The sequence below is a fragment of the Cornus florida genome, unplaced genomic scaffold, assembly GCF_030987335.1.
Source record: "Cornus florida cultivar Cherokee Brave unplaced genomic scaffold, ASM3098733v1 CherokeeBrave_3.0.0_Hap2_Chr02, whole genome shotgun sequence".
Lineage (NCBI taxonomy): Eukaryota > Viridiplantae > Streptophyta > Magnoliopsida > Cornales > Cornaceae > Cornus > Cornus florida.
The window spans coordinates 79,773,372-79,787,773 of NW_026775572.1; the positions used below are offsets into that span (position 1 = coordinate 79,773,372).

The window sequence follows — 14,402 nt, forward strand, 5'->3', positions numbered from 1 at the left end:
AAAATTAGATTCTGACAGATATACCACATAGTCATCCTGAATAGCATGTCTCCTTTTTGAGATCGTCTTAATGTTATTCCTTATGGTTCTTTTACAATCTATTTATTGGTTAAAATCTCATCAAGGAGTTGTTGATCATTCAATTATTCTTCGATGCTATACGGTTCAACAACTAAAGGAATAATTATTTCCTTAAAAGTTATGGGTAAAGAAATTTGTACCCTAACTTCTTGAATAATCACATTCTTATTTTTATCACTCCCACTAATTTCACCATTCTCAATGAATCTGACGTTTCCGATTTTGATGAGCGCTTAAAAGTGTGCATTTAAACCCCTTAAGCTTATGTATTCTAGAACCTTTATCTATCTTATTTTTCCGCTTTAGATTGATTTTGTATTATTTTCATTTTCAGGTACTTATCCCCAAAATAAGCTAACTCGGCTAAATAAGAGCATAATTGAAGCAATCTTGAGATAAATCAAAGAAAGGAGCAAAAGGAAGCAAGTGGTATAAATTCAGCAAGTTCGATCGATCTCATAAAATATTCGATCATTCGAAAGTTCATCGATCTCAGCATTCTAAGATAGATCCAAGCTCTCTTGTCCTTATCCAAAGATCCCAAAAAGTTCGATCGATCCAACTTTCTTCCGATCGATCGAAAAGATTCCATCGTATCCACTTGTACCACCCTACCTACCACACTTGTCTCTTTCCCAAAAATATCTCCAAAATATCTCAGATTTGTTTTTATCCAAAAAGGCACCGCCATAGGGGATCGATCCAGCTTAAATTCGATAGATCTCAGCCATGTTCGATCGATCTCACCCTAAGTTCGATCGATCAAACTTCCCAAAGCCCTAGAAAATCCAATTTCCAGCTCATTAAAAGTTGTCTCATATCCAATCATTGGAAGGAATATTGGTGTACGAGCCCAACTCATTTGGGGTGATATTTAACCTACTTATATAAGGAATATGAGCCATTCTTAAGAGCATATACTTGAGAGTAGATAGAGACATAATTTCCATATTCTTAGTGAGGAAGAAAAGAAAGGAGGAGGCTAGAGACACAAGCTTGGAGTTCTTCTATCAACCAAGAAGAGGAGCAATCTCTACCGTGGAGTTAGCCCTTGAGGGTTGGAGGACACCATCCATGAGTGGCTAGACATCCTCTTGGGGCTAGAGTTAGCCCTAAGCATGCTTTCTACATCTTAATTTATATATTTTTTAGGGGATTTGTATTGTGATACATGTTTTGACACTTTTATATATATAGATCTTGTTTATTCAATGATTTGTGTGGTTTAATGCTTTCAATTAATCATTTCATTATATCCATATGTCTATGTATGCTAGAATAGATGTTCATGTGTTTATCTCTATTTCTTCTGTTATTGATGCATGTCTATGTGTATTAATACTATAGATCTAGAGATTGTCAAGACATAGGGCTTAATGGAATAATCTTGTAGTTTATTTGATGGTTTATACTCATTTCTTGATGAATTGTGCCTCTCCCTTAGTTTAATTAGATTAATTTCATGTCATTAGCTTAATTATAGTGTAGTTGTAGTTTAGATGTTAAATGGGAGGACAATCCATGCTTGTTGTTTGATGTTCCATACTTATGAAAGCAAGTACCATATATCTCTAACCTTGTGATGTGTTTGGATTGTGAGCTTAAAGAAAGGATTAATGGCTTAGTTTGATATATTGTGTTATCCACCATGTTGCTTAGACAATATGTGCTTAATTTGTCATCCGCGCTTGTTGAAACAACCACACAAACACACTATGTTGCAATACTTGTTTTCTCCCTCATTAATCATTCACTAAGGGTGTAGAAAATCTATGCTTAGTGGTGACCTCTAAACCCCAAGATCTCTCTTTTATTTTCTCTCCATTACATTTAATTGTCTATTTTAGTTTAAATTGCATCTTAGTATAATTCAACCACCAACCAATCTTTTGATCACTCGACCTACTAACCCTAACTCGATTCCACAACTTAATACGACCCACCAATCCCTTGGGACGATCCCTACTCGCCCTAACTATATTTTTAGTGAAAGGTAGTAGTGGTAATTTCTAAATGTAAAACTTGGCCACATTCATCATAGCCCTACACCACTATCTTTTGGTGTACAAACTTTGGATTGGGTTAACGAAACACCAAGTTTTTGGCACCATTTCCGGGGATTGATTGAAGGCAACATCGTATTTGTGGAATCAATTAGGAATTAGTACTCTTTTGATCGTGTATTAACTTGTTTTCATTTTGGTTACTTATTGTGTTGGTTCTTGTTTGACTAAGTGCATTGAAAAGAAGGTGAGCAAAGGAGCATTTTAAGCAAGGAGCTAAGCAAAAGAAAGGAAAAGGCTAAAATCTAAAAAATTTGCAAGGCTAAAATTGAAAATTGAATTGAAGTGACTCTTTGTGAGCCCTTTCTTAACTCAATCTCTAGTTAAATCGTCGGCCCGCGTGGAGGCTTGTATTTCAATTCTTAGATAAATCGTGAGCCCACGTGGAGACTATTTATTTTTCTTTGCATATTATTGATAGCATGGGAGTATGGGAACATTGTATGTGGAGGAAGTTTGTTGATTGTTGATTTGTTGTGAAGGTGAAGTGTTTGTTCATTGCTTGTTGCTTGTTGTGTTTTGTTGTGCATGCATGGTCGTAGATCATTGAAACCTACTCTTGTCCCTCTAAATTTTCATCTTGAATCCGTTGTTCGAAACCCTAGGGGAAGAGGAAGTTCTAGTAAATCCATTTCATCAATGGAAGGACATAATGAGGACCATGTGGAGGACCTTGGTTACATAGACCAACAAGGCATCCTCCACCCAAATGTGCATCATGATAACATGCAAGTACCATTAGGCATGCCGAGGCCATTCATTCACCCACCACAACAACAAGGTCAAGTTCCATTGGGAATGCCAAGGCCAATCTATGCTCTACCACCTCATATCACAATCAAGGTGCCCATGTTACACCTCCAATTACTAATCCTCCCCTTGCTTTAAAAGATCACTATGTGTCTAATGAATACAATGCACCCACTTGCAATCAATTGCCACCATTTAGGGCACACCACTATGAGATCAAACCACAAACCATTCAAATGCTTCCTAACTATCATGGACTTCCAAGTGAAGAACCTTACAAGCATTTGGATGAGTTTCTTGAAGTATGTTCCATCGTGAGATACACGGACATGCCGAAAGAGGTCTTAAGGCTTAAACTTTTTCCATTCACCTTTAAAGACAAGGCAAAATATTGGTTTAACAATCTTAGACCTTTTTCAATAACTTCTTGGGTAGAAATGCAACAAGAGTTATTGAAGAAGTACTATCCGATTTCTAAGACCAATGCCATGAGAACCTCAATTCGAGGGTTTTCACACGGGGATGGGGAAATGTTCCATGAGGCATGGGAAAGATTCAATGAATTGCTTAGGATGTGTCCACATCATGACATGCCCAAATGGCAATTAGTTCAATATTTCTTTGAGAGCTTATCGGATAATTATAAGGGCATGGTTGATACTTCCATGGGTGGCTCTTACATTGATTGGCATGAGGATGACGTATGGCGTCTTTATGAGATCATGAGTGAAAATTCTTTGCATCGAACTTTATCTTCTAAGAATAGTAGGAATTCAAGTGGAAGGAAGAGTGTTGGCTTACATCAAGTCGACCATTCCAATGAAATAGCCGCCGAGATGAAGTCCTTATCTCAAAGGTTCAATCAATTCTTGATCAACCAAAACTCGGCAAATCAAGTATCTTCCGTCCCTAACCATTCCCATCATGCATCCAATGAGACATGTATGACTTGTTCAAGTGTTTTACATTCTACTTCCAATTGTCCTCATGGACATGTGCAAAATGAGCATCATGAACAAGCCAATGCAACTTTTGTTAATCAAGGGAACAATCCTTATGGCAATCATTATAATCCTAGTAGGAGGAATCACCCAAATTTCTCTTGGAGAAACCAAGGGGAAGGCTCAAACCCTCCCCAAGGTGGTTTCCAAGGGAAGTATGTTCCACCTCCGATGCAAAGCCAAGGTTTTAGATCATCATTTCAATCACAAGGAAATCAATTTTCTAATTCTCATTTTCCTAATAAACCATCATATTCTCAAGGAAATTTTAGGAGTCCTGTTTTTGAAGAGAAAGTTTTGACTGCTCTAGGCACTCTAGAGGCGAACACTCAATTACTTCATTCTCATTCTCAATCCATTGCTAAGTTAGAAACCCAAGTAGGGCAAATAGCTCGTACTTTAAATGCTAGAGAGAAAGGGAAAATGCCTTTGAATGCCCCACAAAAGAAACAATGTGTTATGGAGACTCATTCCTCATCGGAAGGTCACACAATAGAGCATGTCAACGCGGTGACTACCTTGAGAAGTAGGAAGATTGTGGACAACCAAGTGGGTATGTCCAATGAAGAGAGTGAACCGATACAACCACAAGTTGACACCCGTCTCGTTTTACATCTTATTCCTCATTCATTGCATATGCATGATCTTTCAAATGAGAATATCTTGAAAAGTGATTTAAAAAGTGATTTTGAAAAGAAAAATTTGCCAAATGATTTCAAAACTTCTTGTGTTGAAGAGACTTCAAAGAAAATTTCTGAAAAGGTTTTTGAGCCAAGAGCTCCATTTCCGGATGTCTTAAAAGGATCCATTTCAATTGACAAGCAAAAGGCCAAAACAAATGAAATTATGGATGTGTTTAGGCAAGTGAAAGTCAATCTTCTACTTTTGGATGCAATCAAGCAAATTTCGGCTTATGCCAAGTTCTTGAAAGACTTATGCACCCAAAAAATGAAGAACAAAAGTCGAGCACCTAGGAAAGTGGTCTTAACCGAGCAAGTAAGCTTAATTTTGCAGCATAACACTCTTCTGAAGTTTAAGGACCCTGGTTCACCTACCACTTCATGCATCATTGGAGATCATATCATTAATCGGGCTCTTCTTGACTTAGGAGCAAGTGTTAATCTTCTTCTATACTCGGTATATGTCAAATTAGGCTTTAGAGACTTGAAACCGACGTCGGTGGTTTTGCAACTTGCCGACCGATCCATCAAAAAGCCTAGGGCTATCATTGAGGACGTATTGATTAAGATTGATAAATTTTCTTCCCCGTTGATTTTGTTGTCATTGACACGGAACCAGTCCTAAATCTTAAGAGCCAAATTCCCGTTATCCTTGGTCGTCCACTCTTGGCAACCGCGAATGCCAACATTAATTGTAGGACGGGGATAATGAAGATATCATTTGGCCACATGAAGGTGAAGTTGAATATCTTCAATCCGACCCCCAATTCATTTGACAAGCATGAAGAAGTGAATGTTGTAGAGAAATATCATAACCTTGAATGTGAAGGAATAGTATTTGTGTGAAACCAAAAATCCAAAATGTCCATCTTCAACCTTGAATTCTAAGAAAGTTGTTTCAAAACCTTGTTTTGAAAAGGTATTGAAGCCCAAGGATCATGGACCAAGAACCAAAAATTTCTTTTGAGCCCAATCTAACAAGTTCTCTAGGAAACCATTTATTGGGTGGAGTTCAAAACATTTATCGCCCCATCAAGTAGGGGATGCAGTATAAGATGTTTGACTCGGGCTAAAAGAGTCCAACGTCTTGCTAGAAACGTTAAAGACTAGTACATTTTGTAGGGTGTCACAACCCTATTCCTCCCTCATTTCTATTTTAAATTTCATTTCTTGCGAAGTCTAGATATTTGTTTTAGGTTCATTTACATTGCTAGGAACTGTGATTAGGATTGCATGCACTTTCATGTTGGAAATAAGCATTTTACATAAGTTTGATCGATCTCCAAGGAGGTTTGATCGATCAAACTCCATACCTGCATCCACCTGCATCCACCTGCATCCAATCACCTCTCTGTCCAATCGTTCGAAGAAAACCTGCATATTTCAGCTCTCTGTCGCATCGTTTGAACTTGTTCCTAGATCGATCTTTAGTTCTTCAATCGATCCAACTTCATCTTGGATCGATCTGCAGTCTCAACACTTAGAAATTTTTTGAACCTGCATCAAAAAGCTCTCTGTCCCATCGATCAAACATGTCTGCAGGTTTTTGCATGTTCGATCGATCGGAGTCATTCTTCGATCGATCTTGGAAAGATCGATCTCTGTTCTTTGAATTACTATTTTGTTTTAAGTTTGATTATTTTTGTTTTGAATTTTAAATTTAAAATAACAAATTATATATATATATATTTTATTTTGTATATATATATATATATATATTCAAAACTTCAAAAACAATTTGTCTTTTAGTGAGGAGAGATCGATCACTGTTCGATCGATCTGAGATTTCAGTTTGATCAATCGAACTGGTAACGGAATATTTTTAAAAATCAAATCTAGGGTTGTTAGATCGATACCACAAATCGATCTAACACCCTCTCCTTCGTCCCTCGCCGCTGTAACTTACCTCCCCACCTCTGGCGAACCCTCCGGCGACTCCATCTCACCTCGAATCTCTCCACTTCATCTCGGATCTCAAATCTCATCTTTATCTTATCTCATCTCTCGATTTGAGGTAAGATTTGAACCCCCCTCTTTTGATTTCAAGCTCTAATTTCATGAATCCATGGTTTAAATGTTAGATCTAAGGTGTTTTGAAGATGAATCTTGCCATTGATGAAGCTTGAAGCTATGTGTATATATGTATATATAGGTTTTGTATTTTTTTTTTAATTTTAATTTCGATTTTGGGGGTCACGGGCCATAGAAAGTGACCAATTATGTTGATTTGTTGTGTAGAGGGGCCCACAAGCTTATTTGTGAGGCCCCCGTGCCATCCACGTCACAGATCTATGACTTTCGAGTTTCACCTCACAGTTCAATCAATCAAACTTTTTCTCAGATCGATTTGTAACAAATCGATCTCACTTTTTCCCGATTGATCGAACTTGCATTGGTCTCACATTTTTGTGATCGATCGAACTTCACAGATATGCATCACACATTTCACACACCATCTCTTGTGTTTCATGCTATCTCATACATGCCCAATGCCTGTGTATTCCACATTGGATGCATTCCATACTTATACTGTCTAGCATGCTTCACATCATGTCACTCGTTCCTTGTCATTTGCATAGATTCATGTTCCTTATCTATTTTATCTATCTTATTTGATATACATGATTTTATCAACTGTGCTTTAATTCTTTATATCGGCACTGACTTCCTTTTTGCAAGTTTTCCTTTTATTTTGCAAGCCATGGCTAGGGTAAAGACTGTTACCCGTGGACATTATCACCGCAGGGACAGGCGGAGATTGGACGACGAGGCAGGTCCATCTCATGCCCAAGACCCCATTCATGAGTCCGAGCTAGAGCCCTCTTATTTTCAGGAGGAGCCAGCAGAGCCCACTCCACCTCAGTCTCCATTCGATAGTAGACTATAGTCTTTGGTTGAGGCATCTTCTTCACAAGCTGACGCTGAGGCTGAGCACATACCATCTCCATCACCACCACCAGCTCAGCCAGCCCAGGATTTAGACCGGCTATTGCCGAGATACTCACGCCTTCGAGTGGTGCATGAGTCAGTCTTTGACATAGACTACTTCTCCCGATCTGTTCTTACTAGAACAGCATATGACGATATAGACCGGAGGGGCATCTCAGCCATACTAGCCCCTGTCACATACCCATTGTACCTGAGGTTGGTCCGGATGTTCTTCCAGAACCTCCGACCTGCCCCAAGTAACCTGGCGGAGCTACGGACTACCATTGATGGCCACCCTATCAGTATCACGGTGGATACTCTTTCCAGATCTTGCTGTTGTCCATAAGTCTGCCCTCCCGATCTCCAGGATACCTATCCTACTCTATGGAGGCCCTCATATGCAGACATGGCCGTTGCACTCACAGGTCACTATGCCGGTGGCGAGACTTTCGCCACCCGAACTTATCTGCCAGACGACCTGTGGTTCTTCGATTCGGTGCTATACTGAAATGTTTTCATCGCTAGCCACAAGATACAGAGGTGCGACGACTTTCTGACAGCTTTATACGCCTTCTATACAGGGCACTGGATATCCATTCCTGTACTCACCTGGAGCGTTATGATGAAGCTGTATGTTAACCATATCAGCAAGGCCAAGCCCAAAAGGGCTAAGTATCTCCCATTCGGCCATCTCATCACACAGATTCTGAGAGACTAACGCTATCCCTTCTAGCCACGGGAGCGTACTGAGTCTGGAGCCTGCTCATTCAAGAAGAAGGATTGGGATAAGAGCTACAAGGGTCTTATCAAGAGTCTACAGGACGACGCTATAGAGGCAACTGAGGAGCTAGAGAGAGAGGAGTTGGAGCAGGCAGTGGCAACAGCAGCAGAGCAGGCGGTAGACGATATACCAGTCGATCCGGCTGCTATGCACTTGGATATTGACTTGGAGCAGCCCGTAGAGGACCCGGAGCATCACTCTCCGGCTGGGTTGCCCGTTCATGGTGAGGAGCAGGCTCAGGATGCACATCATTTTCCTGACCCAGCGGTACCTGAGGCTGTAGCAAAGACACCCAGCTTTGGAGAGCGCATCCAGGCTTTGGAGGATGCCGTAGTCTCTATCCGAGCAGACACTGTCTCTATCCGAGCTGACATTACTTCATTTCGTATAGATGTCATGGCTGCGTTACGAGACCTATCCAGAGACATACGCGGATCACGCCCTGCCCGTCCTTCCTTCTCCCCTTGATCTTTCTATTCTTCTTAGTCCTCTTATATATCTGTGATATCTGCATATTTTTGATACTGCTATATTATTTTTGCGGCCAGTATGTTGGCCTTGATATCTCACTGGATATATTGTACTACATTCTATTTTTCTATTTTATCCATGATCTTTTGGATATCATATTCTTTTATTGATATATCTGTCTGTGACTGACTCCATTAGTTGCATCCCAGTGACTTTAGTGAGAGAGTACTGCCCAAAATTTTCAGGACCACTCTTATACCTCTCTCTATTTTCAGTTGCTATCCCATTTACACTTGCATGTCCACTGTGCACTGTTATTATCCTTTTTGTTATCTGATGAGTTTTATCCAAGTGCCAAATTTTCAGGACCACAGTCAATCCCAAGTTTGGGGGGGCTATGCCTCCTACTTTGGATACTTCTGTTCCGGCTATTCTTTGCTATAGTTGCACTGGTATACTCTTTCCTTTTGTTCTCTTCGCACATTGAGGACACTGTGCCATTTAAGTTTGGGGGTAATGGTGTTAATTGCAGTACTTACTCTTAATTCAAAAAATTTAGCATGACTTGTGTATTTGAGGAATTTTCTATGATTGGTCCATAACTAGTTATGATTTTGATCTTTTGAGGACTATATTGCTTAAAATTTAAAATTTCTTGACTTGAGAGTCCAATACTCCTTGTATGCCTTGTGGATGCCATTTAGGAGTAAATTTTTCGAAAGATTGATATCATGCTTGCACTTGTGGTCTACATTATCCTGATTTTGTGATTGTTTTGAGATTCACTCTAGTATTTTACACTAGCATAGGCGTACACTAGCATTCATTTGTGGGGTACATGCTTTGTTGATTATTGAATTGGTTATATCCCAATTGAGCTAGTAGTGCATTGAAAGTTTTCATTCTTGATAAAGGTGGATTACAACCCCTTTTCACTAAGTAGCTGGGATTCTAGCCTCATCAAGCACTGAACTTCTTGCGCCGAAAGGTGGAGGACCCGAACTCTAGGTTAATAATTGAACTTGTTTAAAAAAAAAAAAAAAAAAAGAAGAAGAAGAAGAAGAAGTTGCAAAAGTAATAAAAAGTGAGGACTTTTCCTAAAAGGTGAGAAGTGAGAAATGATTAGATGGAGGTTATTTCGATTTGTAGCCTAGTTGATTTGAGTTTGTAAGTCCTTAGGAGTGTTCGAACACTTAGTGCCCTAAAGCCATCTGGTTTGGGAGTTATTGACCTAACGCTCGACCTCATGGATCGCTAGAAAGCTTAATAGATCAACACATTGTACCATGCTTCTATCTTTGATCCTAAAAAAAAAAAAAAAAAAAAAAAAAAAAAAAAAAATCGAGTGAAAAAAATAAGCGCACCTAGAACAATAAAGTTTTAATAAAAGGTCAACTCTTTGTCTTGATGATCGGTACTAGATTTGTGTGCTAGTTTGAGGGTAAGGATGTGATCATTTCTTTAGTTAGCTAAGATAGTAATATACTTGATGCCGGTCCACTCAAAAAGGATTCTAGAATTGTTTTGATTTTTATAATCATTTTCTTAATGTGTGGAGGACCATACTTGCTTGCTTGATGTTGAAATTTTGGGAAATTACTTGGAAAGGGTTGAAAAATTACATACTTGAAGTAGTTTTCTCCCAATGCTTGTTTGTAATATTGGTGCCTCTTTAGAAAGAATGAGCTTAATGTTTGTGGGTATCATTTCTGGAAACCCTCACGAGACTTCACTTATCCACTAGGGGTTCAAAAGGCTTGTTGCATATGCTAAATGTAATCGTGTTTCCTACGAAAGTGGCGTTATCCATTTATTACTTTCTAGTTCATAGTTGTATAGTTGTTCATTTGATTCCTTTACTTTCTAGTTCATTGCTAGGGACTAGCAATATTTAAGTTTGGGGGTGTGATGAGCGTTAAAAAGTGCGCATTTAAACCCCTTAAGCTTAGGTATTTTAGGACCTTTATCTATCTTATTTTCCCGCTTTAGATTGATTTTGTATTATTTCTATTTTCAGGTACTAATCCCCAAAATAAGCTAACTCAGCTAAATAAGAGCATAATTGAAACAACTTTGAGATAAATCAAAGAAAGGAGCAAAATGAAGCAAGTGGTGGAAATTCAGCAAGTTTGATCGATCTCATAAAATATTCGATCGATCGAAAGTTCATCGATCTCAGCATTCTAAGATGGATCCAAGCTCTCTTGTCCTTATCCAAAGATCCCACAAAGTTCAATCGATCCAAATTTCTTTCAATCGATTAAAAAGATTCCATCTTATCCACTTGTACCACCCTACCTACCACACTTGTCTCTTTCCCAAAAATATCTCCAAAATGTCTCAGATTTATTTTTATCCAAAAAGGCGCCGCCATAGAGGATCGATTCAGCTTAAATTCGATAGATCTCAGCCATGTTCGATCGATCTTGCCACAAGTTCGATCGATCGAACTTCCCAAAGCCCGAGAAAATCCAATTTCCAGCTCATTAAAAGTTATCTCATATCCAATCATTGGAAGGAATATTAGTGTATGAGCCCAGCTCATTTAGGGTGATATTTAACCTACCTATATAAGGAATATGAGCCATTCTTGAGAGCATATACTTGAGAGTAGATAGAGACACAATTTTCATATTCTTAGTGAGGAAGAAAAGAAAAAAGGAAGCTAGAGACACAAGCTTGGAGTTCTTCCATTAACCAAGAAGAGGAGCAATTTCTACCATGGAGTTAGCCCTTGAGGGTTGGAGGACACCATCCATGAGTGGCTAGACATCCTCTTGGGGCTAGAGTTAGCCCTAAGCATGCTTTCTACATCTTGATTTATGTATTTTTTAGGGAATTTGTATTGTGATACATGTTTTGACACTTTTATATATATAGATCTTGTTTATTCAATGATTTGTGTGGTTTAATGCTTCCAATTGATAATTTCATTCTATCCATATGTCTATGTATGCTAGAATAGATGTTCATGTGTTTATCTCTATTTCTTGTGTTATTGATGCATGTCTATGTATATTAATGCTATAGATCTAGAGATTGTCAAGATATAGTGCTTAATAGAATGCTCTTGTGGTTTATTTGATGGTTCATACTCATTTCTTGATGGATTGTGCCTCTCCGTTAGTTTAATTAGTTTAATTTCATGTCATTAGTTTAATTGTAGTGTAATTGTAGTTTAGATGTTAAATGGGAGGACAATCCATACTTGTTGTTTGATGTTCCATACTTATGAAAGCAAGTAGCATATATCTCTAACCTTGTGATGTGTTTGGATTGTGAGCTTAAAGAAAAGATTAATGGTTTAGTTTGATATATATATTGTGCTATCCACCATGTTGCTTAGACAATATATGCTTAATTTGTCATTCATGCTTCTTTAAACAACCACACATACACACTATGTTGCAATACATGTTTCCCCGCTCGTTAATCATTCATTAAGGGTGTAGAAAAATTATGCTTAGTGGTGACCTCTAAACCCTAAGATCTCTCTCTTATTTTCTCTCCATTACATTTAATTGCCTACTTTAGTTTAAATTGTATCTTAGTATAATTTAACCACCAACCAATCTTTTGATTACTCATCCTACTAACCCTAATCTCGATTCCACAACTTAATATAACCCACCAATCCCTTGGGACGATCCCTACTCGCCCTAACTATATTTTTAGTGAAAGGTAGTAGTGGCAATTTCTAAATGTAAAACGTGGCCACATTCATCATAGCCCTACACCACTATCTTTTGGTGCACAAACTTTAGATTGGGTTGACGACACACCAGGTTTCAACAATTCTCGTACTATGTTTAGGGCACTAAAATATGTACCCTTTAGATTATGGGTAACAGGAAATTACTTAAACATACTGCTAACCATATTCATAAGAGTATGATTACGCCTTTCAGCTACACGCTTCTGCTGTGGCATGCCTAATATAGTGTATTGAGCACAATTGCCATACATTTCAAGGAGTATTGCAAACAATTAGAGTATCAACTCGTTTCATCATACTTTCCATAATATTCACCACCTCTATATAACCTTATGATTTTCACTTTTCTATCTAGTTATTTTTCAATCTCATTTATGTATACTTCAAGAATACCCACTACTTGAGATTTTTTATGCAACAAATAGATATATCCATAACGTGAAAAATCAACTATAAAGGTGATAAAATATTTTTTCTCCACCAAATGATAGAACATCAGAAGGTTTACAAATGTCTGTATGAATAATTTCAAGAAGCACTGTACTTATTGTAACTCATTTCTTTATGTGTTTGGTTTGTTTATCCTTAATACAATCTACACACACCCCAAAATCAGTAAAGTTTAGATACAGAAGAATCACATCCTTTACTAATTTTCTTAACGTTTCACTGAATATTATCCAGTATTTTATGTCTCAAGATAAATGAATTTCATTAATTGAGTTATGCGTAATTCTAATATTATGATGCAAGGTCAAAAGAATTTTAATAAATAAACTATTAAGTTTGAATTTCAAGAAATTATCAAAAAAATACCATAACTCACAAATTAGAATTTCTTCAATAAACATCATGATCAAATTTAAAGGAAAACCCATTAATGGGAAATTGAAGAAATATAAAGAATTTAAAACAATTTAAATAAAATTTATTGTCTAAGACTACGCAAAATGTCTTAATGGTTTTAACAAAACTTTTTCCCAATTCTCATAAATAAGAAATTCTTATTTGAATTTGTGGTTTAGGCCGTAAGAAATCCTTGCATCTATTAGAAAGATAAACATTAGTACTTAAGTCAACCTATCATGTATTAGAAGGAATATCAATAAGTGATTCGAAATATACAAAAGTCAAAAGACTTACCTTTCTTTTCGAATCATTTTTTATATTTCATGTAATCTTTCTAAAAGTGTTAAATACGTAAATGACACTTTTGCATTATTACATTCCTTTCTTTTAATAGATTGACCAAAGTCTTTTATTTATTTTTTTGTGTTACCCCTTTTAATAGATTGACCAAAGTCTTTTATTTATTTTTTTGTGTTACCCACTTAATGCCTTTTCAGACTTATTTCCAAATTTCTTTCTACCTTCTTGAGTCATCAGATGAATATAATGATTACCTTACTACTTAAGCCTTGTCTACTCCTAATTAAATTAACATAATGGTCAATTAATTCACTTTTCACTTGTATTAATGGCGTTAATTCAAAATGACCCATATTAAGTAGATAAAAAATTGAGAATAAATTGAATAAGAAAATTCTCATTTACAATCATCCATAAGGTTCTCAAATTTTGTAGCACGATTAATCATCTCAAAAATATGTTCACATGATACGAGTACCAACAAAAATGCATAGTAGTGATATTAATCAATAATTTTCATTTTAGATATTTATCTACAATATGAAAACATTCTTTTAGTCAAATATTCCTTAGCACTATCACTATGGGGAATAATAATTCGCATAACCATAATACTTAACTTGTTCGTTCTTTCCTAAATTTTAAACTTAATTTACTCATTCCATTATAAGAAGTTAGTCCTATTGAGAAGCAGAACAGTTGTAGCATGCGAATTAAGGGATGTAATAAAATAAATATAATAAGATAAAATGCTTACAATAATAATACTTTGAGTTTATAACA

General features: G+C 37.0%; 1 pseudogene; it reads right to left on the reverse strand.

Moving 5' to 3' along the window:
• Positions 1-3,387: 3,387 nt before the first annotated feature.
• On the reverse strand, positions 3,388-3,486 carry LOC132297823 (small nucleolar RNA R71; annotated as a pseudogene).
• Between the last annotated feature and the right edge of the window lie 10,916 nt (positions 3,487-14,402).